The sequence below is a fragment of the Echinops telfairi genome, unplaced genomic scaffold (genome assembly GCF_000313985.2).
Source record: "Echinops telfairi isolate 266 unplaced genomic scaffold, ASM31398v2 ScPeMD7_21;HRSCAF=78, whole genome shotgun sequence".
NCBI classification, from domain to species: domain Eukaryota; kingdom Metazoa; phylum Chordata; class Mammalia; order Afrosoricida; family Tenrecidae; genus Echinops; species Echinops telfairi.
This window is the reverse complement of record NW_022103918.1, coordinates 14,546,785-14,552,846: the sequence shown is the minus strand read 5'-3', so window position 1 is coordinate 14,552,846 and position 6,062 is coordinate 14,546,785. Positions and strand designations below refer to the sequence as shown.

The following is a 6,062-nucleotide window of genomic DNA, read 5'->3' as shown; positions in this document are numbered from 1 at the left end:
GGTCCAGCCTTTCCCCAAAAGCCAGGCATTCCAGAGGTGGCGGTCAATGCCATTCCTGCCTACTAACATGTGCTGTGTACACACCTTTCTGGAGGTCTCAGGGCCATGCACAAGCCATAACAGTGCTTTTCCCATAACCTTGATTTTCATCTACCACACTATTAAATAAGGCTTATTTTTCAACTCAGGTAGCCTGGCTCACCTCTAGTCCAAATCTACCCAGCTTGATAACTGTGGTGGTATACCTCCATTCTCTGGATCGTTGCCACATATGATTCCCAGGCCTCAATGGGACCGTTCATTCCCTCACGCTCTCACCGGGCCAATCATTAATTTGCTGCTGCTTTAATCAGACTCTCTTAATCCTTAACTAGAATTCTGTGGCACTGGAGGTTATGTTTTGAGATGGGGTGTTAGACTGCAGTCCAGAAACTTCTGTCTAAGACAACTAGGAGAAATGAATTTTAACCAAACTCAGATGTAAAATGAAGATGGGACAACTGGCTTGCATAAATGCTTTCATGAAAGGAACTCCCCTGGCAAGCTGAAACATGTGACTGATAAACAATGAAGGCTAGTGTCTTATACTGCTCAGGACCTACAAAAATCAAGTTCTCTGCTGCTTGCCCGTGCTCCCTCAGCTTCTGTCTTCAGAAGAATCTTTCCATTGAAGGATGCTGACTGTGCAGGATCCAAATTACCAGATAATTAGTCCTGTGGCTTGTTAAACTAGCTAGGGTATTAAGGGAGCAGAGAGAAAGTGCCACACTATCATAGTAGTATGTTGGTCTTTTAAATGCTGTAAACTTCTTTATTTTTGCTTCACCTTTACATCATTTTCATTTGGGCCTGTGTTACTTGAACACTAAATGGGGAATAATGTATAAAGCCACTAAATTACCTCTAGTATTAGAACATGCTGTTAAAGAAAAAGATCATCATCACCCATTCTTGAATAAAAGAAAGTGTAAGAGATAACACTTCTTTGGTAAAATTAAATCAAACGCTGTATATGCTCTGGAGTTATAAGAGCCAGGATCACCTGGAAGTCGCTCATTTAGAAATGAGTTGGCGAAAGTGCTGAAGAAAAGGATTATTGGCCATGAAGTTTGAAAGCTAACCAACAAGACAGAGGCGGGTAGCGGGTGGGTGGAACAAAGCCACTGCCATCGGAGCCCCTTCCAACCCAAAGAAACCCTTTAAAATCACACCAAATTCACTGCCAGCAAGTCAGTTCTGACCCATGGTGACCCTACAGGACAGGGTAAACCTGCCCCTGTGGGTTTCCCAGGTTGTAACTTTATCAGAGTAGAAAAACCTCTCCGGTGGTTTCAAACTACGAACCTCAAGGCTAGCAGCCAGACATGTAACCTCTATGCCACCAGGGCTCTTTTGAATAAAACTGTTTTATAGGATTTCTGAGATTAAATTTCTATGGGAGTAGATGGCCTCTTCTTTCTCCCATGGAGCGTCAGGCAGATTTGAGCAGTCAACCTTGTCGTTAGTCTAACTCACTGTGAGGCACACACAGAAGAGGTAGTACTCAGAAGGCTTGCGGCAGAGACACCATGAGGTAGTAGACAGGAACTGCAGAATCGATTGAAAATATAACAATAATAAAATAATTATAATAACAAATACACCAATTCCTACGTACCGGGTGTTATTTTAGATACTTTACATTTTTTAACTTCAACTCTGAGGTTGACTTCCATTTCACAAATAAGAAAACGGAGCCGTGGAGAGCTGAAGTAATTGAGGTAGCTAGTCCAACACCGCACGGTGAGAGAGAAGCTGAGTTACAAGAGTCATAGAGGAGTGGCTGTTTGTTTTAACCATTTTATGTTGTTTGTTTGTTTGTTGGGAGTGACTTTCATTCTGAATCATGGTCCAGGTCTCATGAGGCTCAGGGCTTACTGGTTTTCTGTATTTCCTTCATTCCCCAAAGATTCAGACACCAAACCTTCACGGCCTGAGGTAATTTGAACAAACTTAAATGGCTTGCTACTTAAAAGAGCTTACCTGAGCAACAGATATTAAGGGCTCAAGTAGAAAGCAAATGTTTTGAGAATGATGAGGGCAACAAATGTACATTTGTGCTTGACACCATGGATGTATGTATGGATTGTGATAAGAATTTTATGAGCCCCCAATAAAATGATTTTTTTTTAAAGAGCTTATCTAATACTTTGAATAAAGTGAGATAATAAATGTCAGAGCATTTTGCCTGAACCAAGTGAAATCTTTTTGTTGTGAAATTACTGAAGTGGTTGTCCAGTGACCAAGATAAAATTGGTTTCTAAATCGTATTTCTTTGTGACATCACATTGGCTCAGCCTCAGTCTGTCTTGGTGGTATATTTTGGCACACACTGGGAGAATTTTCGGATCTATTAGTTCTGAGCATGTAATTATCATTGCATATTAATTAAATATAATTATATTAATTACATGGCCCCACCTTATTCCTTCCCAAAGCAGTCAGAATAAGGTGGTTATGATTACAGGAACAAAGAACACAGCCCTAAAGAAAAGGCGTTGGAATATTGTTTTATCTTTCTACAACCTCCAGCCTCTTTACCCCGTTGGGCCAGTTGTATACTGTGCTCAAAGGGCTGCCAGTGGGGTAACTGAGGGGAAGCGGAAGTATAGCATCAACAGACTTCTTTTACATGGTCTAGGGGTTGGGGGGGAGATTCCAAATTCAACGATTTCGTCTTCAGCAGGACAACAACAAATATCTCATCCGGGTGCAGGAAACCATCAGCAAGAGGCCATCATGGTGTCCGGTGAGTCATAGTGGAATCGTTACTTGAATTTGCCATGGACAACAAAAGAAATTGTCCCAGAATTATGATCGGTAGCAGATCGACTCGTCCCCTTTGTAGGCACAACTGTAGAATTGGGACAGGGCCCATGATTGGAACACATACCCCATTGCAGATTAGGAAAGCTTACAAGATTTGTTCAGCGCTCTCTGACGGCCTTGGCATAGGCCCTGTGATCATGTGGCCTTATTTTCATCAAGAGCAGACCCAGGCAAATGCCTGAAGGGGAGAGCTTCCCCTTCCCTGGGATAGCTAGGGGACTTAACAGCAAACTCACTTTGCCTGAGGCAAAGCTTTTTTAATATTGCCTCTCTGTGGTCAGAAAGAACTCACTGGAGCTGAATCTATGTGGAGACAAAATGGTTTAGGGCTTCCACTGTAAACCGTAGCCTTCCCCAAACCTAGTGCCCAGAATTTATGCTCTAATATACCCAAGGATGTTACTTTGAGGGACAAGATGCGCCGGACCCAAGTCAGGGCATTTTCATCTGCCGCATATGCATGTGAAGGTGGGACATCGCATAGGGAAGAGTGAAGAAAGAGCCAGGCATTGGAACTCTGGTGCTGAAGCAACATATTGAAAGTACCATAGACTTCCAAAAGAACAAGCAGGTCTGCCTGGAAGAAGTAGAATGTCCCTTAGAAGCAAGGATGGGGAGAATTTATCTCAGGTACTTGGGGCACCATGCCTGGTAAAGTGTTGGACGGTGGAAGCAAGGAAGGCCCTCAACCAGATGGGTTGACACCGTGGCTGCAACACTGGCCTTCAAAGTGAAAGCAAGTGTGAGGGTCATGCAGGACGAGGCCCTCCTGGATTCTAATGTGCATGGGGTCGCTATGAGCACACCCCTAACAACAATAGACATAAAGGGAGAATGAATATGAACAACAAAGTGGTAAGGAAACTATTCTCATCATAATGCTGCATTTTAGGAGAACAGACACTGATGGGTAGGCACAGTGGTTAAGCATGGGTCTAACTTCAAGGTCAGCAGTTGGAAACCACCCGCTGGTGCTCCAGAGGGTGACAGGACTTTCTACGCCTGTAAAAAGTTACATCTTGGAAACTCACATGAGGGGCTGGCTGGTCTACCCTGTCGTACAGGATTGCTCTCAGTCAGAATAGAGTCTGGCAGAGTTTGGTTAGAATTTGGTGGAGGTCTTATTTACTTCCCAGCAATAACTAGGTAGCATCACCCAGGGAGCAAAAACACCCACAAAAAACAGTCAGAGGGTTCGTCACTGCACACCGAAGGCCTTTGTTCTCCTGAGTTAAGGCAGAGTGCCTCCGGGTCCGAGAGCTCCGTTTTCGTTCGTTGAAGTTATTGGAACAGGAAGAGAGCGAACCGCTGACGGCATGGTGGACTGGAAACGCAGAGACATGGCGAGTTATCAAAGTTATCAATGCTGCCTCTTTTTTTTTCTTTTTAAAAATATAAAACAGGGGAGAGCGAGAACAGTCTCCCACGACCACAAATCATACAGTCGAGTTTCCCACATTTGGGGAAATCGCAGGGGTCAGCACATCCGAGTGCAATGGATAAGCCTCGCCCTGGAAAAACCACCTTCGTGATCATGGCATCTCCCCTGCCAGGTAAGTATAAATGCTACCTCTTATGATGGCGTTCCTCGCCAATATTTTGCTTGGAAGAATTGACCAGGTACTCATTGCATGGCTGGAAAGAATGAGTGGATTGTATTGTCTGGGACCTGGGTGTGGAGGGAATTTGTTCCTTCGGTTTTGTGAAGATAATTCAGCCCATTTCTTCTTGAGCAAACCAAGTCTTTATTGACATCATGATAACATTGTCTTTTTGACACAGTTCCTTCAGTGTGTTCTCGGCTTAGAGATAGAGCCCAGAATGTGGTATACCAGATCCCTGCTCTTGAGGGGGAGGGGTGGGGGGTGGGGATCCACCACATCCTAAGATGCCCTGGGGTTGAAACTGGTAAGTGCTAGGCTGTTGAACAGAAAAGTTCCTGATTCGAAGCCACTTGCCCCTTTGAAGGAAGAAAAGCCCTGGAGAACTGGCCCTTGAAGACGGCAGTCTAGCAAACCCGTGACGCCATCTCATTCCCACAAAACACTCTGCTGGGTCAAGGCTATTACCAGGCATCCAAAATGAATCTTACGAACTTCTCGTTTGATTTGAGTGAAAGGGTTCACGGCAAAGTGCTTTTCCCATCGGAGATTCACACACTGGTCCTGTCATTGACTGTGATTCCCATGAGGCAGCAACACCCTCTCCCTGCCCTCCCTCGTCCCCCCCATGTTTACCATTCCATTTGACCTTCCTTCCTGTCTCGCTCCCCCTGCGGTCCTTATCTCTGGGCAAATGCTCCCCTGGAGTCCACATTGATTTGACAGCAGCGTCCAACAACCACCCATATTCTAGATGCGAGAGAAGGATACAAAACATCCGTTAACAAACACGAAAAAGACCCCCGGGGAGCATGTGCTGTGACACAAACCAGAAGATAGGGCAGACAGAAGCGAACAGGGTCCCTGAGGTCTCAGAGGAGTTGGGGCTTAATTAGATCCTAATGAGAAAAAACTGCTGCATATTAGTATCATCCTCCTCTTTTTCAGCAACTCCATTTTGCTGATTCTGAATGCATTTGTGAGAGTGGCGCTTTTGTGAAGGTCCCTTGTTTAAGGTTCTGAACTATCCTGTCAGAGGGGCTATCGCTGGATAATGTGAATCAGTGTTTCCATCCTTCTGTCAAGGTGGAAGAGAGTCAGACCCCAGGTTCAAGGCTGCCCCAGGAGGGGTTGAATTGCAGTGAAAATGAAATCAATTCTCTGCAACCAGCCCAAGACTTAGAACAAGCACTCCAAATTGTTTCCATGTGGTACCGTGTTTCCCCAAAAGTAAGGCATCCCCCCAAAATAAGACCTACTTACAGTTTTGCCTCTCGCTGAAATATAAGGCACCCCCTGAAAATAAGGCCTCCCTGATACTAAGCCCCCCCACCCTCAAGCTACCATAACTCTGGACTCTGGACCGTAGCGGCAGGCGCCGCAGTACAGCCGGAGCAGATAGAAAGTGTGAATAAATGTATCATAGATTATGAGCAAACATACCATAGATGGTTGTACATGAAAATAATGGTAGTAACAAGAAATTCTTGATACTGTGGGATTCACAGTTTGTCTGGTTATGCTGGTTTGTGATGACAACTACTACCGTACCGTATACAGGTAATAAATTTCCTTTTTTGTTGTTCAACAATA

General features: G+C 44.7%; 1 non-coding gene across 1 annotated transcript; it reads right to left on the bottom strand.

Annotated features, from left to right (window-relative positions):
- Nucleotides 1–4,270: 4,270 nt before the first annotated feature.
- LOC115869135 lies at nt 4,271–4,429 on the bottom strand. The gene has a single exon (XR_004046019.1). It is a non-coding gene; the product is annotated as a U1 spliceosomal RNA (small nuclear RNA).
- Nucleotides 4,430–6,062: the final 1,633 nt, after the last annotated feature.